The 26,209-nt window shown below is 35.4% G+C and overlaps 1 protein-coding gene across 2 annotated transcripts in view; it reads right to left on the bottom strand.

Annotated features, from left to right (window-relative positions):
* Positions 1 to 15,017, bottom strand: part of LOC116350002 (fat-like cadherin-related tumor suppressor homolog) — a 142,321-nt gene extending 127,304 nt beyond the window's left edge. For both annotated transcript variants that reach the window (XM_031781713.1, XM_031781720.1), the window contains exon 1: positions 14,887 to 15,017. The gene's annotated coding sequence lies outside the window, so the exon portion shown is untranslated. The remainder of the gene's footprint in view (positions 1 to 14,886) is intronic.
* Between the last annotated feature and the right edge of the window lie 11,192 nt (positions 15,018 to 26,209).

The raw sequence follows: 26,209 nt of genomic DNA, 5'->3' as shown, positions 1-26,209 counted from the left end.
GCCCCGGTATTGCATAATCGCTTCACTCCAAATGTACTCGTTATACCATATAATGTTATATGTTGTGCTATATGTTTTGCTTGTTTTTTGGATGCGGTTACTGTTTTCTCTTCCTCCTTCTCTCTCTCTCACTGCTTTTTGTTTTGTGCAAACATCCATATCCACAATATCGAAAAATTGAAATGACTTGAGCGGCATATAATTTTTGATGTACATCGTTTCATCGAAAAAAGAAACGAGCAATCTTCTAGTGGAAAAATGTATGGGATGGTGTGTTTTTCTCTTCTCTCTCGTCAATATAACAATACACAATTGAGCCTAAAATGATGACGGATCTCAGTTTTGTAAGAATGTGAGGGGAAAAGCGGCAATCATACAAATAAGTCGAAAATCTTTATTACCGCTTGTCTTGTTTTGTGAGAATGTTGTGAGAACGAATACAGCACAGTTAGGGCCATTTTCGGCCCTTTTGCTCTCATTTGTTTCGATTTTGATTTTGATTTTTTTTGGGGTGAGGAACATAAGTGATTCGAATACATATGATCTGTATACAAACGCAATCGATTCGACAATGGAGTTTAACATGTCAGCTCTTTTAATCGATCTAAATCCATACATATCACCATTACAAAATACAATACACTTTCACAAATCAATTCAGGCCGAAAATCTCTTTGGCAATCAAAATCAGTTCGTTCAAACCGATTTACCGAAACCGATCACACAGCCCCTACTCTTGACTACTTTCTTCAACATAACAAACTATCGTAACATTTATAACATTGTATCGACAACGGTGATGATGATGATCATGCTCTTATCGGCCGATATAGAAGGACGGGGTACACAGACAGTAGACGAAAATGGCCACGGCAAAAGAATGGATGAGAGGAAGAGAGAGTAAGAAAGAGAGAGAGAGAGGGAGAAGAAGTATGTTAGAAATGGAAATAGAATGGAAGAACGAGGAGAAGGAAAAAACAGCATGGCTATAAATACTCTTCAAAATCCTTCTCACACCATTCAATTATAGCTGTAGCCATCAATTCGAGCGCAACAACTGCAATTGTTGCAGCTCTGTCCCTGTTGACTGACGAAATACATGATTTTTATGTGTGTGTATCTGTGTTTATACGCGTGAGTTTTTGTTCCAATTTTGGTTCATTCTCTCATTTTTCTCCTCTCTTTTTCACTGTTACTAGATCAAACATGGAATATAATCGGTTGGTTGCATCTGTTGTGCTTGTAAATAAAAGCAGACTGTTCTAATGCCATGTGTAATGAGTTGGCAATAAAATTACCAAACTAAATAATAGTCATTTTCGTTTTGCGGGATATTTTCAATGCGATAACATTTCCGTTGTTGTTTGGCTCAACACGCACACAACCAAACACCAAAATCCACACAATTCATATTGTGTATTCGGTGGTCCGTGTGAACATAAGAATATTTATTCGATTTCGCCCAACTGGAACCATTCACTCTAATCACAAACTGTCGGCATACACAAAACTTTGCACATGCATACTCCGCACCATTTGTGTTGATTCGACGAAAAAAAAAGTATTCTTCTTTGATGTTTGAAAAATTTCTAGGAAATTTATATGGCACACCAAGAACAGGGCAAGAGCAAGAATAATGCACGTAAAATTGAATGGAATACAAGAAAAACGAACGAAAAAAAAGAAAAGATATTGGTCAAGCAGTAAAATGTCAAAAAGTGACAATTTTCGTGGTTATTCTATCGCTGTGAAGTGCTATCTGAATACCTGAGTGTGAGAGTAATAAATATACAAGCACAACTTATATTGTATGGCCCAAACAATTTATATCTCTTTGGCTATTGTACGTACTATCACTTTCTTTCAATGTTTTGTTGTTGTTCTTTTCGATGCATGCGTGTGTTTCCTGAGGGACGACACTTAACTTACATCGTAAAAAAACACACACACAGCCAGCAACAATATAGCATTGAAACAAATGGTTAAATATCCACTTGTGACCAAGATTTTCAAATAACCAAGTGCTCGAGTACACACCACACAAAGGACCATCACTTTGGGTCTCGTGCAATTTGGGTCTTGTACTATTTTGCACTTCTTTTTTCTGCATCTTGTAAAAATTGTGCTCATTTTTTCGCTTTAAACAGAAAAAAATCGTATTTTCACGTGCTATGCGCTGGCCACACACATACAATTCCAACTGTAACAAAACCACAGTAACTGAAAATGCATCAGTTAACAAAAGAATTGTATTATGCATTTCTTCGTGTAATCTTCTTTTGTTTTGCATTTGAATTCTTTTTTCTCTGTTGCATAAATAGTTCGGAACTCTTGACGTACACACACAAAAACTGTACAAGGCATTTCAACCAAAAAAAAGAGAAAAATAACACCATACACACAGAAGTGTTCAAATAGGCGGCAACAATATCACTATAATGGATCATTTTTTTTTTTTTTTTGGAAAAGTGATCCATTGTTACAAAACGATTGCGTTTGTTTTCATTCAACTAGATATGGCGCAGACATTGGCCACTCAAACATAAAATATACGGTTTTTTTTCGGCATTCTTAAAGTTTCAACTGGAAGAATCATATATATTATATAAAATTGGTAATACCATTTGCAAGTCTTTGCCTCCCGCCTCTGCAAACCGTAACTTTTCATTTTGTAAATGTGGCCGTTCATTTTCGCTCGACTTTAAAATGAGTAGCAAGAAATGGAATGAAAACTTAAAAGCACGAATCGAACGGGCAAGCAAATAACCCGGCAAGCTGTGCAAGCAAACGGCAACCGTAGACAAAGTGTGATTTGCACCGTTGGATAAAACATGATAAACACCGAAACGATGAAAGAAGAAGAAGAAGTAGAAAAAACGGCAGCGGCAATGTTTTTCGCCTTTTGCTTACAAGGCCATCGGCAAATATTTTCCTAACGATATGCACGCATACACCGATAGAAAGACACAGAGAAAGACAGAGAAAGAGAAAATTGAAGTAGTTTACCACCACTCATAAAGAGAAACACATACACACATCTCGAATGTAAAAGTAACAATTTAAAGTGAGAGCGAGAGCGAGAGAGAGAAGGGAAACGACAAATCGAAAAAACAAGAAAATCTCGCGAGAATGGAAACAAAGAAAGGTAACAGTAGCAGCGGCAAAATGAAAACGACAAATCTAAGTGCAATGGGCTCAAATAAGCGCTATACAATTTATAATGGAATAATGTGATATATAAAATTATGGAAATAACAAATAAGCGCACTGATTTTTTTCTCTCTCTCTCTCTTCCTTTTCTTTCCATTCTGTATGTATGTACATTCACCATCTCCATTCATCGTCATATTCGCATACATGAATTCGTTCTATATGCATGCACTGAATCTGGGGGTCTACAAAATGTATGAAACCGGGCTCGAAGGTGCAAACAACGCTGTTTTATGCACAACGAAAAATCACTTTTGTTCATCAGTACCCCCGCGCTCCCCCATCACACACACAAAATTGGTAAAAGAAATACTGACATACACTTATCCACCCGGATTCTTTGGCTAATTAAATGTACTGTTTATTTTTGCATTTTCAGTGTTTTTTTTCGTTTGCTTGCTCTTTTTCTGTTTGTGTGCACACTAAGATTTCGTTGCTTTTGGCACATGCAAACTATTATTCGCTTAGCATTTTTGTTGTATATGAATTGAATCTCGAGAGGCGACGATTTAACTGAGCGCTAAATGTGTTGTATAAATATGCCGGTTGCTGGTGACCTTTTTGACCAAATATCACCGTGAATACCATAAATCGCATATTCACTCCGAAAACGTACAAGAAACAACGGTCAACCCAAACATGAACACATACACTTTGAATATCGAGCGGAAAAAGGCAACTTTATAAATTGTGTCGCGCACAATGGTGATGATAAAAATTGGACAATAATTCTCTTTGTTTTCGGGTCGGTGTTGGAATATCTACGACAAATTTTCGGTTGAAAAAAAAAGACAATAAGATCAAGAATGTATGTATCGGTGCAGTCGGTGTGGAATATTTGGATTTTCTATTTCTAACTCTAATTTATCGATGGGAGTAATTTTCGATTAGATTGCAACATCGAAACCCAGAGTCGTATGCCTCATCAAATTCCAAATACAATGTATTAAAGCGCTTTTGTTTTGTGTTCGGTTCAATTTTTCGAGTGTCGTTTTCTTTTCTGGCTGCTTAAATATTTAAACAGAATTTACGGGGAAAAGCGTTCAATAAATGTAAATTGTTCACGAAAGTAATAGTTTTCGATGGGTTTCCATATATATATTTTAGTTGTTTTTGTGGGTACATATTGTAGTCGTTTATTTTTCCACGAAATTCAATTTGGTCAATGTAATCGGAGACAAATTGTTTTCATGTCCATTTGTGGATACGAAAAAGGTAACCTTAGAAAATCAACAGAAATACACACACATAGACATGTACACCGAAAACACTTAGTCATACGACGGCGGCTACATCAAAGCCGTTTGTTTCAACTAAAGCAAATATTCAATGACCGCTCGCATGCTATGACAGAAAAAAATACACTAACACAGATTAAGTGCATCGATCACATCCAATTTCCGATGAAACATCAGATAATATACTTTTTTTCGGTGTTACTCTCTTTGCATCTCTCGCAAAATGCTTGAGCACACAACGCACATTATTTAATGACAATCCATCTGTAAAAAAATGCAAACCATACGAAAATAATTACTGAACGAACAAAAAAAGCGCGCTTAATGAGAAAATTTTCCACAAAACATTTTTACACTAAATATGTGGCAGACGATGCTGTTTACGTTCGCCACAATAAATTGATATTGGTTGAAAAAAAATGTGTGTATGTGGAAGGTTTTTTCTGTCTCTTTTTCTTTTGCTCTCTGTTGAATGTTCGATGAAGTGCAGCCGCTTCTCATCGTTTGACTCTCGCATGCCCCAATTTTCCATTCAAATTTCAATAACTACTTTGTATGGATGATTGTTGGTGTTTTTTTCTCTATCTCTTTCTCTCTCTTTTACTTTTTAAAGTCGATACATACATTTACAACCTGATCGCGCCCGCACGCATGCACATAAACAACATATTGTGCAGCATAATGAGCAATTTATTTATTTACTAATTATACGATTAAAGTTGGCTGATTGACTTGTTTCAGAATATTCATCGAAAATATCAAAAAAGAGGGGTCTCAATCGAAATAAACGCAAAGTCGACACACTCAACATAGCATAACACGAACAAGCATAAATGTTCAATATATGCACATTAAACGGTTGAATTAAACAAAGTTGAAAGTATTGCAAAATAGCAGCGTGCAGAGTAATCAAAATTGTGAGTAAATTCGTGCATTTAAAATGAGTGTGAGGTATCGATATGCAAGTGTGTATACGGATCTTTTTTAATGATATGCAAAAAAAAACGAGAGAAAAAATAAACCGCCAACATCAAGGCGTTTCAACTTTGAACTGTCTTTGTTTTATTTTGTTTTGTAAGTTATTTCGCTCTGTGTCTCCGTGTCTTTTGATTACCTTTTGATTTTTAGTTACTCTTTCACTTAAAAATTTTAATTAAACTCCATCAAAACTATTAATTTGTAAATAATATGAAAGAATTAGCAAAACAACAGAAATTGAATGAAGTCATGCAAAAAAAACGTGAAATTATTGTGCCGAGTTCTGTATCTCTCTCTCTGGTTTAGCACTATACGTTGCTGTCAACCGAACCCGAAATGCGAGCAAATAGTGCGCATGCAATTGTACGAAAGACATAACGTTTTTCGACTGCTTGTTTCGTGATATTTCGTTCAGATTGTAATCATTTTCAGTTTTTTATTTTTCGTTTTTTTTTTAAATGGTATGTCATCTGCTGCCGGATTGCCTGTCCGAATGCTGTTTATACACTGACAAACACCAAGATACTCGTGCCAGCTACTTCTGTTAGCTGCAACATGCCATGGAATGAAAAATTATTCGACAAACAAGAATGAAACAATTAAAATGACTTATAGCATAAAATTAAATTCTTTCAATTGGCTCGGCGAGTACGATAACTGTGCAACAGAGGCAAATAAAATCGAAAAACTCCAGCTTTCTAACTCGTTTTCACCCCGTCTCTATCTCTCTTTTGCGTGCACTGTCTTTGGCTCCAACAATTTTTAAATTGCATTTTAATTTATTGCATGAGAAATTCGCAAATGCTGTTTGTATCCACTGTTTGATGGATAACGCTGGAGTGCATTTTCTTCAATTTAATATTCTGGAAGGAAGTTCACGAATGAAAACAACATCATTATACAAGTGAATGTGAAAATAGGACCATAGGTTTGGTAATTCACATAAAATTCTATATATTTCAAGAGGATCATTGGGGGAGATGTACAGTATGGGGTACATACGCACACTATGTTCCACAAAAACGATAATATACAAGTATGTCACACTGAGCGTTTTCCTTCATAAATGAAATTTTTTTTTCTCGTATGAATATTACATTCAATGTTCATCAGTACTCGGTTATTGCTTCGATATAAACTTGGCTTGGTGGCAAGAGAAATGAACGTTTGAACGCCTTTCATGCATATATTCCGGGTTATCAACGCAAATTAACCTATTTAATTGGAATTTGTATGTATTTCGTTTGATGATATTGTCCTGTACACGTCAAAGTCACATCGAATGGTGATGAATGAATGATGAAGATAATATACAGTACATAATGAGTCTGCAGTGTATGGAAAGTCTGTTATGTATCGATCGAAAATGTGCATAGTGCACAGGTTTTCGATGATAGTTGCCTTGTAATTTTGATATATATATATGGTTTTTGTGGTGTCATTTCTAATAATATATTTTTCACCCACTAAAATCGATTTGTTGGCTAGTAAAGTGTTCGATGGTTCAATTTGATGACTAACCAAAATGACGGCAAAATGGAATTATCGTTTTAATTATCGGCGTAGAATTCTGAATAAATAAATGCTCTGCTTGAAATGGTGCTTAAAAAGAACATTTTATGAAAATGTGTCTCAAGTGGCGTTTTTTTTTTTCATTCATTTTATTATATTTAGATTGAGTAATGTTTTCGAGCGGATCGCGTTGTTTGTTTTCACTTTAATGGAGAAAAAGGTGAAAAATATTCCGAAAATCGAAAATGAAATTCGTAACTTTTGCAATCACTTCAGTGAATACTAATGAATGCAAACCACTTCTAGCATCACTACCACCGCCAAATTTCACCGATTTATACAGCCACACATCTGAATTTAAATGAAGTATTGATCCTCTATGCTCATCGTGGTTTTGCGAAATATGCACATCGCATGTCCTCATTCGCATTAAATTCAATAAATATTTTTTAATTGAATGGAATTTAATTTGGTATCTATTAAGTTTTTTTTTCCCTTGGTATGTACACATACCGTTGGATCTTCTTTTGCTCGCATCTGTTTTTCTGTCTATCTTCATTGACATATTCTTCTTCGTTTCAAAAATGAATCAATTGTCGTGATAGCGTGCATGATTTGCAAACGCCCGAAAGAGTTCGAGAGATGGAGAGAGACCAAAAACCGGAATGCGACTCTTACATATTGTTGATTTTTCGTCATCATCGTCTTCTTTCAATTCGTCATACAAATCATGTGAGAATCAGATCGACCAACAAGGCAAACCAATTCAATATTCATTGAAAAGGGTACATCGGGCTCTCTAGAACTACATATATTCCGTTGTTGATTATTAACGAAGTAAGTAAAAGAGCCTATTGAAACGGCAATAGGCAGAGGTTACATTAATAATATGTACACACGGTTTGTGCCGCGCAACAGCACCAACACACGCATTGCAATCGCATTGAATGAGCTAAAGTAAAGTATGCGATGGGGAAAGAAGAACATGTACCAGCAAATAGAAATATTACCATTTAATTTGATTACTTCATTAAATTTACTTTACTTCGTTTATTATCTCTATTTTCTTTTTCGTTTCATGTTTTTCAAGTTTCGATTCATTTCATGCGCGTTGACTAAACTCTGAGACAACTGTCATACATACATGTAGAATGTACAGGCGTTGCCTTTGCCAACACACGCTTTCTCTCTCTCTCTTTGCCTCCATTTCTTTCCGCTCATTATCTGAGTCAATTCACTTAAATTCTATCTCTCGTCGAATTGGTTCTCGTCTTTCGACTTTGTTTGACTGTGCATATCTGACTGTTAGTTCTGAGTCTGGCACTTCTTCGTTTCCAACTTCCATACATATATTTGAATAGGGAAAAAAAATAAAGAAAAACGGAGTACCGAAGAAATGTTCGGTGCTTGTTTGCGCGATTTTTCTATTTATTCAATGAATCCAGAAAGGAGAGAGAAAAAAAGAGAGAAAATGATAAGAAAACGATGAAATATTAGAACGTAAATTGAATGCTCTCTTCTCCTCTTTTGCCATATTGGTTTATTCCCATTTTAACGTTCTACAATGTTATTTAATTTTTTCGATGGTTTCGTTTTTTCGCTCTTTCGCTCTTTGTCTCTCTCTTTCTCTATCATACGTTTGCTTGCACTAACGCAATACCGTCAGGGTTATTGCTATCTAAACACAAAAGATGATTCGTTTAAGAGATAGACTCAATAATGAAGTTCGATTAAATTATGGAAAACGAAGTCTGTGGTACACGAAATGAAACAGCAAGCATACTCTTCACTCAATCATTTTGGTATTTCGCTTTCGTTGACATACACCAAACTCTCATTTCTACAATAAAATTTTGCAATTAAAATTATAGCCGTTTTTATTCGTTCTTCCACTTCTTTCGTCAAAATCAATAGAAAACTACACATATTTTACAACATTAGTTAAAAAAAAAAGAGAAGAACATCAATATGTCTATCGTCATATAAAATGATGTGCACGGAATCAATGTTCGGTGTCTAACGAAACCATATGATATGGGTTTTGATATTGGATTGAACATGGGATTTGACATTCGATTTATTGGATTACATTATTGAATGGTAATATCGCAAATCGTGTCTAAATCAAACAATATCCAAAAGCCACAGGCTTCATTTGCATATTATTCGAATGCCGCTTTTTGGGGACATTTGAATATAGTATTGATTTATGAGACATACACACACACACACACACACACACACACACACACACACACAATATATTATGACTAATGATTTCTTAGTAGTGAAAATCGGAAATTAGCTCCTAGTACCAAATCACAACAATTTGAATGTGATTTTAATTCAATATTGTTGGGGCAGTGAGAAATTTCATGTCTGATTAATAAATACTTCAATATGCTTTCGCCCGAAAATGTTATCAAAATATACAATGGGGGGCACGCAGCGATACACTATTCGTCGCATTCATTTTCACAACGGGGCAAATGGCAATCGATTTAATGACGGTTTATTCTAATAAACGATTATAGTACGTGTGGCACATTCGATTTTGGCACGCACCACATTTCTAATTTTCATGTTCATTTCACCATTTTACCATCCATGCATATTTGTAGTCTATCTATCTCTATCTGTCTATGCAAGCGCCATGTCATGTCTTGTACATTTGAAAACGTTCCTTTTTACATGATTTTTTTTATTGCCTTCAAACCGTGCCATGCCACCTTTTTCTTATCCCATTTAAATTTCCATTTAAGTGAAAATTTTTATTTCAATTTCTCCCTAAATTGACGCATTTTAAAAGCCATGCGTCTCTCATTTTCCATCGATTGACGATATGTTTAGGCTGGAGTTCGATTCAGTTTCGTCGTTTACCAATATATCGTCGGAGGGAGAGAGGAAATGAGAGAGAGAGATTGCGCTACCGAGAAAAGAGTGCTCCAAATGTTTGCTTATTTTGAAACCAAAAATGTTCTGTCTGGATTGTCTGTTATTCGTATTTCTTTGGCACTGTCTAAATAGTATACTTGTTTGTTTATGGTTTGATTAAGTTGACTGAGCTAGCAATCAAAGAAATCTGAAGAAGAGAAGGAAAAAAAAACAGTGAACGCGTTTGGTGTGTGTATTTTTATCATCATATTTTTTTTTTCTTGACTGGAATACACAGACGCATTAGTTAGGTTGCACTGTTCCATCGTCATTCGATCTGATATTGTATTGAATCAAGTTCGATCCATGGTGTGAGACAATCAGAATGAATTGCGCCAAACCAAAGTTTTAAATTATGAAATCGAATGTTTGTTGTCGATTTGCCTCATCGATCGTGTGTGTATGTTTATCATCAGTTTTGCTTTCAAAGATGCATTTGAAATGCCATTAAAATCTTGTTTGCCTCATTCCTCTCATCTGCTATCTATGTTCATCTATCTATCAATTTGTTGTATGTCTATTTACGGTTAAGTCACATGTGGTGCATAAAAAATTGTACTTAAATTTAGTGCACATTCCAAAAGTGATATATACACAAAACACACAAGTCGCGTCTCATTATGGTGTTCTTTTTCTCTTTTTTTATATCGTTCAGTTGCCGATGTTGTTCGTCGTAATTTTTGGGTTTAAATTTGTTCAATGTTCATCCCAATTAAAAAGCCGTTTTAAAAGGAAGCAAATGAAAATACATAAAAACTTGGAATCCACACATAAGTGGAGAGAGATAAACAGGCACAAGAACGTTGTAAATGATGAACAACAAGAAGAAAGAAAAAAATTATAGCCCAAAATGAACAGAAACATTATTTGAGCATTGCCTAATTCAATGGAAGCACAAGAGCAACCGACAACCAGAGCAATGTTCTCTATCTACTTGCTCACACAGCAAAGAACAAACAAAATTTTGTGTACGCAATTGTAGACCCTTCACGTGTGTCAAAGCATATACAACCACACCACATCGACGAGTGAGACAAGAACAGAAGAACATATAGGAAGAGAATAAGGCTGCTATTTTTTTTATTATTCCCAATTTAAAACCCATACATAGAAACACACACACACGTTTCAAATTCATCAAAAACAGACGGTAATATAGTACGGGTGTTAGTTTTCTGTGGTGAGTGAGTTCGTTCTCTTCTTTTTTTCTCTCGTTTCTGTGCATGAAACGGTGGAGCACGATGCACATTTAAAATAACACAAATCACGTAAATGCGCCACAAAAAAAAGGAACCCAAACACACGGGGAAAAAAAGAACCAAACAATGAAAACGACCGAAGGAATGCGTACAGACGAAAATGTGTACATTTTTTAACATTGCTTCGGTTTCAGTCGCGACTGCATTCCACAATGATCAAAGGGCTGAAGACGAGAAAATGAGTACAATGTACGCCAATTGCAAAATGAGTTGGTGGGAAAAGGTGCAAAAGATTTGGAGGCCACAACGACCAACAAAGACAGAGAGCGCTAAAATTGAACATATGCAAACCGAAGAAAGGCTTTTGATTACCCGATGCCGTTGCTATATCTGTGCATAAATCAATTTTGAGTGAGGCGAGTGAGGGAGACAGCAACAAACACACGAAAAAAAAATACAGTTGCAAAAACTATCGGCACGCAAATCACACCGTAAATTCTTAAAATGGTTTATGTCATTGTAACTATACGATTTGTTCATGAAGTTCCTTTTTATTTTGTTTGCTTTGTGCGCTTCTTGTGTTTGGAATTGGCGAGAAGAAGAAGAAGAAGAAAAAAACGACAAACGGTGCGTAAACCTCGAATTTTTATGGCTTTCTCGTCGCTGAGCCTAAACTTTCTTTCGCTCTATGCGTGCGTTTCGGGTGGATTGTGTATGTTTTTTTCTCTTTCGCCAGCTTTCGACAACCACGGATTTGTACGTGGTTAAGATTAAATTTCATGTGTGAATGTGTGGCAATGTCGTTTCTCTCTTGGATGTGTTGTTTTTTTTGATTTCAGTGTTTTGTTTTTTATTTCGCTCTTCAAATGTGTTCACCGTCGGCTTCGTATTTAGAACGGAGCAAATTCATAGCTCTTCATCTTCATTCGTTTCGATTGTTTCTGTGGTTTTTCATTTCACAACATCGTGTTCACACATCAGTTGCGTTCTTTGTTGTTTATTATTTATCTGAAATGTAAATTTTGGCCAACAAAGAACCAGAACAAAAGCAACCGAACCAAAATACACCATACAATCCCCGACGTATACACACATAACGAGCAATTTCAGTGTCTGATCTAATATTTGATATTTACATTTATAATTCGATCATAAAACGATTTCGAAGCGAACCGAACGAAGCAGAACACAGAATTTCAGAATGGAGACAGAAATTGAGAAAGAGCGTACATGAAAACTATTGAGTGGCGGGCAATACGATGATGAACGGTTCGATTACGAATCGTTCGCACATACACAAAATATCAAACACACAATATCAACGGCAAACGATCGTTGCCTTGCTGTGCGTAAGCAATATGAATGTGCATGCATGCATGCCTGCTTTTGAGCGTGAGCGCGCGCGTGCACACACAAACACACACACACACGCACGTATGTGCGTTTATGGTAGTGTGCCAAGCTGACTGCACTATCTTGCACGTATATGGACCACGAATTACTGATGTGTTCGTTTGCTCTACGATGCACTCGCTTCCACCGATATAAACAACTACACTCGACAGTAGGAATAACCTAACGAGAACAACACAAAATGAATTACACGAGAGAAAAACCAACCAGAATACGTATAAACAGTGTAAGAGAGAAAGAGTGCGCAACAACAACAACAACAACAATTTAAAACGAGAAACCAGTTGTATTTATTATAAAAAGCGGCGGCGATTTATCACTATTCTTTGACTTGCTGTTGTTTTATTTTTATATTATTTTTTTTTTTTTTTTGCATTTGTGTTGTCGTTTATTTATTGTGGAGCTCTTTCTTTCTCATTCAATCGTAAATGGCCATTTCGCCATTTACAATAAACAAAGAATAATCTTTTCTCTTGATGCAATTTTAACACCGGGCACATTTTCATCTGATGAGAGAGTGCATGTGTTTGTGTGTAGATGCAACCGTTATTGTTATTGTCAGAGTATGTTGCATATATATAATTTTTTTCTTTCTTTTCGGTCATTCAATGCACACAAAGTGGATAAATTCAACAAGAAGAAAGCAAATAAATGTGATGGAAACCAATCTCAGTAAAATGTGCAAAAGACTACAGTCACTGGCACAAGCAACGCACACAAACATTCTCTTTCAAGTGATCTATGACCGGATTGTTGTTTCATACATTTTTCTCTTTTTCACCGAATTGGTTTGATTTAATTCGCTTAAATTCGCCACGATTTACACAGAAACACATACATCTACCGGGTGCTTCATATAACTACTGTCGTGTGTGTGTATTTTGATTTTCAAAAATCTACTCCGATTGGAAAAAATTCCAAATGATTTTCTAAAAAAAAGTCAAAACACACACAAACACTGTCACTTATATGAAACACCCGGTATATTGACCAATATTAACGATGGACGGACAATAAGTCATAAATAATAGGATGCAGGAAAGAGTATTAACATCAATTTTCGTATTATTTTCGTATGTTTTTCTCTTTCTGTGTTTTTTTTTGAACAAAAATATGATTTAAGGCAAAATTTTAATGCAAAAAATACACTCATATATTTCACTTAACCATGCAAAATAGCAACGAATGACCGTGATTTAAAATAAAAAATTAATGCTCTTATTTTTTATTTTGGCAACAAATATATTTCGAGAACAAATCAGATAATCTCACGAATTTATTCTTGATCCAGTAGGTAATACCTTCGAGGTATTTCGTTGGTTTGTATTCGGATTTTGTTTTTCAAGTAAATTTTTTTCTGTCATTTTTTTTTCTCATTCGAATTTTTTTCCCTCAAAATGTTATTTGTATTATGGTACGAAAAATATTTCAGATATTCGATCGACAACTTGGTTCAGTGCGATCCAATGTTGATCAAGCACATTCGACCATATCAAATAGATGGCCAACAAATTATGTTGACGTTTATATGCGATTTATTATAATAAAAACAAAAAAAGGCCAAAATGTATTTATTCAAATGTATGATTTGTAATTACGGCTGGTGGCCCATTCGACCAACAAATCTCTTTCTCTCGCTATATATATTGCTCTTTCCTTCACACAAACACAAATTTAAACAAAACTCGATTGTTATTAATGTGTTCTCATCACATTGGAATATATTCATTTGCTTATCGATTTATGGATATTGTTTTTATTTCACTATCGCTCGCATAGTTTTATGTTTGCATAGATATATAGCGCGACCGTGATCACAAACACACACACACAATACGTTTATTATTATTTTTTTGTTTCTTTTTAATTTCAGCGTTGACGATATAGAAAAAAATATATAAATTATGGACACAATTTCAAAATGCCTAGTTGTTTAACGTTTTTTTTTTTTTCGTCACTTGTAAATTAAATTTCATTTAGCAACAACACCGTATAGGAAACGTGACAAACAAAACACTTCTTTTTTTTCTTCAATCAAATTTAAATACCAACTGAACACGACAATTATTACTAGTTGCTAATTCACTGAATACTCTTTGATTCATTTTTTGCTTTGGATGTTTAAATTCTTTTTTTTTTTTTTGGTCGAAAATGACAAATACACACGATAAACTTTGTGCACCTTAAAATCACACATTAAACCGAATACTTTTGCCGCGATCAGTCTTCGATGACATCAAAGACGAATGAAATAACTTGGCAAAAATGTGCAAACACATGCACAACTTTTACCCTCAATTTCAAAACTACACCGAATTTTACCGATTCAATGTTTTGTTTTGAATTTTTTTTCTATTTTAATTTTATGTTGTAGAAATTAAATTCCATTTAAAACAACGTACCATTTAATACTGTTTTGAAGTTTATATTGGTAAAAACTGACCAAAAGAAACACGAACAAAAAATATTGGAATAAAAAAGAACGAAACGAAAACAGAAACGTATATATATGTATTTTAATTCGTTCGACTTCTTCTCTTGTGGAGAATGAAAGGAGCGTGTTTATTGTAGATGAAAAAAATTTGATCGAAACAGACGCTACCATAATATGTTGAGAACTGAATTTAACTCATGGAAACGTATACGGTTGAAGCTCGGTATTTCTGTGCCTTTACCAAAACGAATTATGCTGTGATGGGTAACGTTTGCGTATGCACCGCACACACATGGCGTGTGTTCATGTGTTTGCGCAAATGTGCAACATAGGACCCATGTAGTCAATAGCAGAAGACCAACCGGCCGACAAATATATCTTTAGGGTGTGGAATACGTTTGGACGATACATGATTTCATAAATATTCGAACAAAAAAATCAACGAAATCAATTTTGTTTTAAGTTAAAGGCATAAATTATTTTCATTCGCAATGATATAAATTCATGTCCGAGATTTGTGAACTTTACTAAAAAAAAATCCTTTTGAATAATGAAAAAAATATCCCAATCGGTATGTATTGAAATCGGTGCGCTAAATACTGCTTGAGCGTTTTGTTGTCGCTTGCCGCAATGCCATCGCAATCGTGAGTGTATATCGTCTCTGTCGGCTTTTCGAAGCGCGTTCTCGCTCTTTTTCCATGTGTTATTGTAGATTTGTTTGTTGCTGGATTGTCGCGTCGAAATACAACAATGTATACTGTTCTGTGCAATGCCGTGTTCTCCGCAATAGGCACAGAATTACTCTAGATGGATGGATGGATAGATAGGCATCACACACATACACACATGTGTCGTACCAGTTCGCTAACACACTAGCCTCCAATAAGTGCATGATAAAGAAGCATTGTCTTCACATGGAATGAGTAGCAAAACGCATGCCGTCGGCTTTAGCGTGCATAACATATACACATCCAACAAATTGTTCATAAGCCAAACGTGACGCATGATAAATAGCGAATAATGAAGTCATGTCTCCGCAACCAATTCGACTCTCTGTCGATCCATAGTTTGTCGTCGTCGTCGTCGTCGTTGATTGTTACCGTTGTCCCTTGGCATTTCTGAGAAATGTGCATGTTGTGCATCGCTTGCAACAATTCATATCACAATTTCCAGTCACAGTGTATTTTTAAAATGAATGCTAAAAAGAGCGAAGAAATATAAACAAAACGGACTCGTATCGTCCATTCAATCGATCGTTTAAAAGGATTTAAAACATTAACGTCCACTTTAAAATGGATTCAAATCGACGACGATAACGCATGGAGTTGAATAAACAAAATGTAAACGCATACATTGAGAACATTGAGAATTGGTTGCATGCGTTGCTGCGACATACACACCGAAAAACAACAACAACAACAACAAAACAAAAGAGTAACAAGCGAGACAGAGCACTGCCGTTAATAGAAAGTAAGACAAACTGTGATGCATGTGTTCGACGTATAATATATCGTACAACAGTGAGACAAACAAAAAGTATTTTTTTGGGCTCAAAATACAAGAGAGAAAGCAGCAGCAGCGGCTGCTTAATATTGTGTGCTGTTACCTATTGAGTGTGTCCTCTCTGCCTTTATAGGTGAGAGAGTGAGAGAGATCGGTGTTAATGTATGCATATGTATATGTGAACACATGCCTTACGAGTCTCGTTTCGCTCGCAGCCCACTAGACAGATGTACAACATATAAAACTCACAAAAGGAAAATAACACACACACACACTCGCTCATCATAATAGCAATAATAACAATCATATTCGTAGGACTGCATTTGTCGGCAGTAATCATGCAAAATGTTCATTGACACGGCCCTCAATCACAGCATTTTGTTGGCTTTTTTTTGTTGTTGTTGCTCCGGTGTGCATGCATATGAAGTCGATAAAAATTCCGAAATTCTTTCAATATTTCATGCAGCCGCTGCGCGCTCAAGTTTCGGTGCACAGTGTCTTTGCCAATGCTACGCGATGCAATTGCACGATGAGTGGGCCTATTTTTCTGTACTTCAAATAGAAGAGAAAGAGGAAAAAAACCATTCATTCATTCACATTGTGTTGTTTTCTTTTATTTAATTCTTATTTTTTCTCTTGTTTTATTTGTATAAACTTCAAGATCTAGGTGTTTCACATAATTACATACCATTTGCCAAGAGACAGAAACCATTTCGTATCACATTCATTTGCGCGCTTACAATGTGCATTCATTGCACTCTCACCGCGAAGTACAATCACCGGTATTTCAATCGCGTTGTGAGCGAGTTTGTGTGTGTGTTTGTGTTGGCTATGTGTCTGAGTTTATATATGCTTTTTATTTGTTTTTTATCTAATCTAAATGCTTATGAAAAATTTATTCGATATATACCTGCAGCATGGGGCTTGCAGTGAATGTATGTATGTGTGTGTGTGTTGTGTATACACGACAAATCGTGATATCAAATGGGCAACTCAACAACCGTTTGAGTCGATACAGCATTCAAACTTGTTCTAGATCTTGTTTGTTTTTATTTCGATGGTTGTGTGTTGTCGCTCGAAGCTGATTAAATCGTTGTTGTTTCGTGCACCGTGCATGCCATCGACAGAAAATACACGGCAGCAGCGGCAACGAATAGATATAGATAGAAAAGAAGGAACGAACGAAAAAAAAAATAACAACAACAAAGGTGCAGAGGCAATAAAAATATAATGCAGGCCTGATAAATCAATGCGCTTGAATATATAGTCAAGTGACTTGAAGATAGAGCCGCTTGATTCAAGAATGGTTCTAAATTAATGGTAATAGCGGTGTGCATTTTCATCGTCTCGTTGCATTTTGCCAATCGTTTCACTGCCTATTTATGATGGACCTAACACTAAAATTGGAACACCAACTTATCGACAAGTCCTCAGGAATATAAAATACATGCACGAATAACAGCAGCAGCAACACATATCACAGAAGAAAAAAAAATTGAAAGTTAAATAAAGTAGAGTAGTTAATTTGATAGCCGATAGTTTGAAGTCTCGGGCAAAATTGACTCGTTTTCGATCAACTTCCATATTCAAAACTAGTATGATTTTTTTCCGCCTTTGTCGCTTCGTTTCTTGTGAGCAAAGTTTTTTTTTAAATAATACTATAAAAAATAAGATTTATTCAGTTCTTTATCCGTTTCATTGATAATATTTGGTTTGATTTCAGCGTTCGGGATTTGTGGTGAAATAACTTTTCCGGAGGCGCATCGGATATGATATGTGGCTCTCATTCATTGATTTATCCGTTGTGATTCATGACAAATTTCGAAATCATACAAACAAAACTCCCTGCTGCAAAAAAAAAACAAAATTATTAAATCTATTGTATCTGAAACTACCAATTATACAGACAGGAGTTTATTTTAATCAAGAAGAAGCAGAAGATCTCATAAATTAGGAGCCAAATTTTAAAAGTTGAAAAATATCCAAAATTATGATATTATCAATTTTAATTTTTTTTAAACTTTTAATAGTTTGCACGTCAATTAGTTGGAGATCTGCCCCTCAGGCTCCTCAAAACGATCCTTCTCATTTATATTGCTTTGAGAAACAGTCTGGGCACATATCGATGGCAAGCTCATACCTGTCTTAAGGACAACCCAACAATGAACATTGGTGTGCTTAGCTTAGTTGTTCTGTGCAAAATAGATTATTGGCAAAAAATTCAAAGTGCCGTGGAATATTATTTAAAAAGATTTTAACAATGAACCAAAAATGTCTGCTGAAAGTAGAATAGTTTAACCGACAGTTGTCATACTCATTTAATTACAGTTTCTTTTGGAATTTTAGCAATTGAAAACTACCTAAAAAATAACTTTCAACTGATTTCGATAGATATTCAGTTAAAAACTACTTTGGGACGACAAAATCAAAAAAATTACATCAAACAGAGATATGACACCATTTTTGGCCGTATATCATGTGGGTGCACAATATTGTCGCAACTTGATTTAGTTAAAAACAATTTTCACACGGGCTTCTATGTCCCTCTGTCCAACTTTCTCTCTCTCTCTCGGTAGCTCTCTCTCCCTCAAAGAGATTTCACTGTGCACATCCGACATTTAATTATGACAGTTAATTTATGCTGTTTTCTGTTTCGCCACAATGATTTATTTCGACAACATTAAAAACAGCAGGATTGTCGTTGTGAATGTGTGTGTGTGTGATCCATTGTCATCGCATACGTATATATTTTATTTCGTAATTTTGTTAAAAAGTCATTTTGAATTTATTTATGCTAATTCCTGGGAAAATTCCAAATGAAAATTGACAGTGTGTAGGCACATTGCCTAATAACATATATCAAATACAATGGATTTGAAAGGCTTTCTTTTTCCCTTTTCTCTTTCTCTCTCTCTCTCTCTATCTCGTGTTCGTTCTCTTCACTATCTGTCGTCTCGCATTTGCCCATTTGCAATTTAGTCATAGTAAGTCATCATCTCAAGCATTTGAAAGACAACAAATCGTACAAGAGCGAACAATAATGAGTGAGAAAAAACACTATGAAAAGCATTTGATATGCATATACAAACATGTGTAGACGCATAAGTAAATCCTGTTCCTCGTTATACCCGACTTGAAAAGAAAATCAATGGTACGCTCACTTGGAGAGAATCTTATCATTTTGTTGTTGTATTTTTTGTATTCCATTCAGTTTGGGTTTTTTTTTTCATTCGGTATATATGCTTTTTTTCCTGACACAGTTGATTTTAAATTAGTAAACATCCACATATGCATATTTTCTGTGTAGCTCAATCTCTATTAGCTCTTGATAGTTCTTGACGTAGCTTGTCTTTTGTCCCATTCCGTGCTTTTTTCCTATTTCCGTTTTCTCTCTAAGTATAATGGTTCCATGGTTTTTTTGTGATGTTCCCGTTTTTATTGTTCACTAGATTATGATTGCCATTGCTGACTCGGTATGTGTTTAACATGGTTTTTCAAAGTGTGTGCCATTTCACTTTTTTCTTCTTCGTCTGTCGACAGGGTTTCTTCTATTTATGTGATTTCTTTCTCTCGGTTATCGCTTCGATGTTGGCGTGAAATCATTTATACGTCCACTATAAACTATTTCGATTTATTTGTTCATTCACACAAACACACAACCTGATCATTTCATTGTCTGTTTCAATATCTGCTGATACAGCTTTGAACTTATGCTTCTTTTTTCATGTTACTTCGCCATTTGCATTCAACTGTCATTTGGTTGAAATATTTGACGTGCTGTTTCCAGTATTTCTGTGACTGCTTTGTGAATCATGTATTTCAACTTCTATCTCTCAGATACTCATTCGTACACTGACACCAGCATCGAAAGAAAATATTGTATTCTATCTCAAAACAATAGAATGCGCAAAAGACACAAGTCATATTGAACGAAGAAGGGAATGAAAAAAAGAGACGAGCACCAAGTGTCATTCAATCAAATTGTTAACTGAATTCCCGTTTTTGTGCTCATTGCCGTTCCAAATGGAACAGTTATGGAAATCCCCTCGGTTGATGCATATATGACAAAAAAAAGACAGCATCACAAAAACTAAGCCAATCTTAAGCACATTAAATCGCGTGGGAACAAATCTCTGTGAATTATTTAGCGAATAGTAAACCATTTTTAGAAATGAGCTAAATTTCAAGCACCAACTGTAACATATCTTCTAGTTAGAAAAAAATTATATAGACATTCTCGCCGCTTTTTCTATCCCCAAACGAACAAAAAAAATCCAGCCTTTTTTTTTATTTCAAGTATAATTCAATGTGCTCAGCGCAAGAAGAAATTCATTCAACCAAAATGATGAGTGATGAGAAACAAAAAAAAAAACACACACAACGACGTCATATTTTTCTCGCCTCTAATTCTAATTATGTCGCCAGCAGATAGAAAAAACAACACACACACACAAGGATGCCATTCATTTGACGTTAAACGCTTTTCAAATCGAAATGATTTAGTTGCTATTTTTCTCTATCTTTCTGTTGGATAGAAGCCGTGCGATTCTATTCTCTACGAGCATTGATTTCGGAATGAAACCGCACCAATCGTTACAGCACATATAAGTGTGAATTAACACCAACGACAATGATGACAAAAGTGTAAATAAAAAAAAATGTGGAGAATGATTTGTGTGAATGGTCTAGTTATGGGCTTTTCATTTACATGCTTAAACTCGAACCGAATTGTGATGCACATTCGTTTGCTTTTGTTTGGGTGTAAGAGAGAATGTGTTTGTGAGAAAGGGAGAGTGAGAGAAGGGAAGAGAGAGAATGAGAGAGAGAAGGATAGAGAGATTGAGAGACGTAAGAAGCCAGAGATGTTCGAAAGAGAAAGAACGAATGAGCAAGATATATGGCGATACCCACGTGAACAAAGCATACGAAAATATGAATGCATTCCCAATTATGTATATATAAATCGCCTGCATGTGCGAAAATGTCTAAGTTTTCCGCCATGCAGTCTGTTCCAGTAATTCAAATGGATAAGAATGAATGGTAAAATGCTGATTTGAATTCCTTTTTTTTCGCATTCAGTATTTCAATGCTAGGCTAACATAACATATTGACATACAAATGAATAACAGCGTTCACCTTCTCATAAGGTACATCGTCAATAAAATCCGTAGCGCCGTTGTTGGTGTCGTCATCATTATTGTTGTTGTTGTCTTCGTCGTTTGTCGTTGTTGTCGATTTCGTTGTCATCATTGAGCAGCAACAAAACAACAATACACACACTTGTGACACAGTAAAACCCGGAAATAATCATGCGAATGTGAATCTATGTTTGCATATGTAGAACAATTGTGAAGGCATACACACACACACACTCCACTTTCGATCCACAATGCTGTTATTTCATTTCTCAAAGCAATCGTACAATCATATAACAAACTAATAATAATGCCAAAGAAGAGGGAAAATTCATTCATATTCACTTGTGTGCTTGGCTCAATGAAAATGACGACTAAACACGGTGTTGAAGAATAGAATCAAATTCAAACCGGGCGGGCATTGTTTCTGACGTTACCAGTGAAACATGTACGCATCCAAATGTTTTGATTACCTCTTCATTTTACATATTTCTATTGTTGGTTAGGGACCATCGTGTATACGATGTTTAAATTTACATAGTAAATGCAGCAATGAAACAACAACAAACTAGAGGTACGATAGTCTCTTTAACCATGGAAGGAAAAAAAACGACACAAACCAAGAAATAGCATTTCACCAAATTGTTTTCATTCTTTTAGATTTGTACGGATCATGGAATTTTATGCTTATCCGGTAAAAAATCTGAAGCTCATTCGTCGGCCTCTCTCGCTTCAGAGATACACAGGTTTCAGATGTGGTAAGGTATATTTTATTTGCATAAAATGTTCATGGAAACTCTTCGCACAACACTTTTTTCCAGATCGTATGACTCAACGATTGAATAAATAGGTGCCGTTTGCAAACCATGGTTACTCACCCAATATGGGTCGTAGTTCATCGCATTGTGTTTTATATTTAAAAGTAGTCAGATTTGTTGCGTAGTGCCATTCATTTACTCGCGAAACAATAAGTGTACGAGTGGGATCGCTATTTCTTTTTTATATATATGATAAATATTTCCGCTGTTCAAATAAAGTGATGCGCCGATTACGATTCAAGTCGATCTTTGCTGAAGAAGCTTCTTCGCACATTCCACTACATGCGTATGGAAATTTTTGTGCAAAGATAAAAAATATTACATATAATCTTTTCCTTTGTAAAAAAAACGCGATATCGAAAAAGTGTCATGCATAGATTCGGAGCAGGGGGCCAGGGTACAGAATAACCCCCACCGAGCAATGAATTTCAAATTTTCCCAGTTGAGGAAGAACACTCTCTATAAAAAATTTGCCAACTTGTGAAAATGGAAAACCTTTTTTTCGCTTTTCACTTTTTTTTCGAAAGGAAATTAACACTGGATAATAAAGCATGGGCTTTCAAAATTACCCCACTTCAAAAATTCACAAAGCACCCCATTTTTTAAATGTTTTAGTCCAGAATCCATGCAGATCTCTGAGGGTTGAACTCCTCCTACCAACTATTCCTTCAAAAACCGTGAAAGCTATCTTTGCTCGATAGAAAATGATTAAATTTGACAATTAAATGTGTGAATATTCACAGGACGTTTTGCAAACACCATAACATAAATACTTTTTAATAGCAAAAGCCGTCAATATTGAAAGAAAATTAAATATAGCATTTTTTTGTAAATAAATAACACCAAACACATTTTATTGTACGCGAAATGGTTGTAAAAATCATCTACAATAAATCTTCCGTTCGTTCAAAATATAAAAAAATAGATATGCACAGCAGAGTTTAAAAAAATGTCGAAAACGGATGATATAGATGAAGGCAACCATGGTTGCAACCGCGGCACGGAAATACGCCAACACTTCAAACCAATTCATTTCTTATCTGGTTGAATATATCCAGAGAGGAAAAAAAGAAGATACCTGTGCGGTTTGCCACTGTGCAAATTTTCACTCGATATGAAATCTCGTTCCCGCTGCTTATGTCCATATAAGAGTATTATATTCGACGTTTTTGCTGATCCTTCAAAGAGTATATAAGTTGCCTCTCCTGGCTACCACCACTGATTGCCATTAAAAGTAAATTTAACGTAAATTCCAGTGAATACTCAATTCTGGTTTGTTTTTTTTTTCAATTCAATCAGTAGCATAACATGTCTTCGATTTGTTTCTTCATACAATGGAATATTATATGTGTGTATATTTCTGTCGTTTCTATTAAAGTCATGGTGATTTTGCTGCATCGACTTTGTTCGGTTTGATAATCATTCCATTTTTGAGTTGTCAGTCGTTCGTTGTTGCATTTGCTGTGTTTTATTTTTGTTTTGTTTTTCATGCGCTCGTTTTTCTTTCACTCTCTCAATCTCTTGACATGTGCCGCATTTTCCCAACACACAACGCCACGCTCTCTCGCTCTCTCTCTCTCTCTCTCTCTCTCTCTCTCTCTCTCTGTCTCTGTGTATGTCACACCGTAACGATGTTGTCGATCTCGATATGTTTTATACTGGATGTTTATATCTGTGCCTGTCATGACTATGACTATTCTTCCTGATAGCATTTATTTACGTCTACAGCAATTGTTGTCTTTTCTTATTCTTATGCTTCCACAAAGTGGCTCCACTCAATGCTGGCATTTTTTCTCTCTCCTTCTTCATCTTTTTCTCCCATCTGAACCATTCAATGCATGTCACATATTCATGCCTAGCTCTTTATTTTTCCATTATTGTTTGCCCCATTTTCAAATAACAATATCATTCGATTTTGCCATCGCAATAAACATATTACATTAGGGCACATATAATACAATTTGATTCTTTTACGGCTTGTAATAGCTCACATTCACTTCAATTATTGTCAATTTTATGTTACACAATTCAATCGGTGTATCTTAAATGTTAGAATATTCGCTAGTTTTTTTTTTCTTCTTCTTTCTGCAGACCATTATTTATATAATATATATGTGTGTGTTTTTTCGAGTGTGTGCTTGTATATTTGGAGCTTTAATGCATACGGAGCAGCAACCATAGCATCCATAAGATAAGTCGTCTTTTCCTTCCTTCAGTAAACGAACAAGAAAGCAAAATAGAAATTTACATATAAAAATTCCTTTGCCAACTTGAGAAAATAAAAAAAAAACCGTAATACACTTTTTGCGATGAAGAAATCCAGATTTTCAACTAGATTAAGTGATGGATGTGAGCTCGTACACACAAACACAATCGCAATACATGTGTCGTTTTACACTACCATGTGTTCCAAACATAGTGTGAGTGTGTATGTTTGTGTGAAAATGGACTCTGTGATAATTCTTGTGGCAATTTTAAAGTCATCATAATGCTCCATTTGCAAAATCGTTTCAATGGCTTAGCTCCGCTTACCGGTTTCCGCTTTTCTTTTTATCTATCACTTGCAAATTCTTCCCACATAAATTGTTCTCGCTTTTTTTTCTCTCTCTCTCTCTCTCACCGTTCTTGCTGCAATTCGTGTGTTAAAGTTTTATGTACCGGTATGGTATATCGAATTTCGTGTTCGTGTGAACATGCTCATTATTTTTCTTTGTCTCTCACTCATATAGACTGGCACTGAATGAAAATATTGAATTTTCGTTCATCCGATAAGCTTTGAATTTGCTCTGGCGCAATGAGAGATAGACGAAATGAAAATAAAAAAAAACCAACACACACATGTCATAAATTCCATTCGATGTTGGTTTGTTGCTACGATTTCTACACATGTGTGAAAAATGCGGCTGCAAGCGATCTTTTTGCAATAAACCACCGTTATGCGGGCAACAAAAATACATCAAGCTTTTTTTGCTTCTCTCTCTCTCTCTCTCTCTCTCTCTCTCTCTCTTTCTCTCGCTAATTTCGATAAAAACTCAATATGTCTACATTCGATGTTGAGTTTTTTGTTCAGTCGCTACCGAAATACACACAACATGTGGAATACAAGCGTCGAAATTACGGAAACGTGAGAGTGAAAGTGAAAAGAAAAACTAAAGACGTATAACATTAGAAAAAAACGGAGGAAACATTTAAAGACTTAACCTGTTGGCTGGCTTCTGGACTTCATCTGGAATTTCTCGTGTTTGCAAAAGGTTGCAAACAACAGAAAAATTTGTTTCTACTACTGTTTCGGAAACGGAACATTTTTCGATGAATTTGTTTCGTATTTTCTTCTGGATTTTCCTGCAATATGGCAACAGAATTTTTTTTCGTCAAATTAATTTTGATTTAATCAATGTGCGCATTGAATGATTGTACGTCCCACAAATTACGGTCAACCAATTTAACGCTAACTAATATCGTATAGAAATAACATGTTCAAATACATTTCGACATTTCGTGCGTTTGCAATGATTTACGCCATGCCTCAAAGTGATTTGAACATTTGATTTGATTTGTCGTTATGCCATATGTACAGTAGTACCAGTAAGTAAGTTTTGGTGACAAAAACGTGTGCCGTCTCATTGTACGAGAGTGAGATAATAGACGAGAGACACAGCGAGAAAGTGTGTAGCAGTAGGTTTGTGTGTATGTGCAAACAATTTCGTTTCCTAAGCGTACTAATAATGGTGATCGGGTCGCAAGACTAATGTATCTATATGCTTAGCGTGTTAAATATGTATGTATACTAGGGTGTTTCCACATGAAAAATATTAAAAAGTGGCTATTATCATTT

The sequence above is a fragment of the Contarinia nasturtii genome, unplaced genomic scaffold (assembly GCF_009176525.2).
Source record: "Contarinia nasturtii isolate CC-2019 unplaced genomic scaffold, AAFC_CNas_1.1 Cnas_scaffold_129, whole genome shotgun sequence".
In the NCBI taxonomy this organism is placed as follows: Eukaryota; Metazoa; Arthropoda; class Insecta; order Diptera; family Cecidomyiidae; genus Contarinia; species Contarinia nasturtii.
Note: the sequence above shows the minus strand (reverse complement) of the source record. Positions and strands in the feature narration are given on the sequence as shown.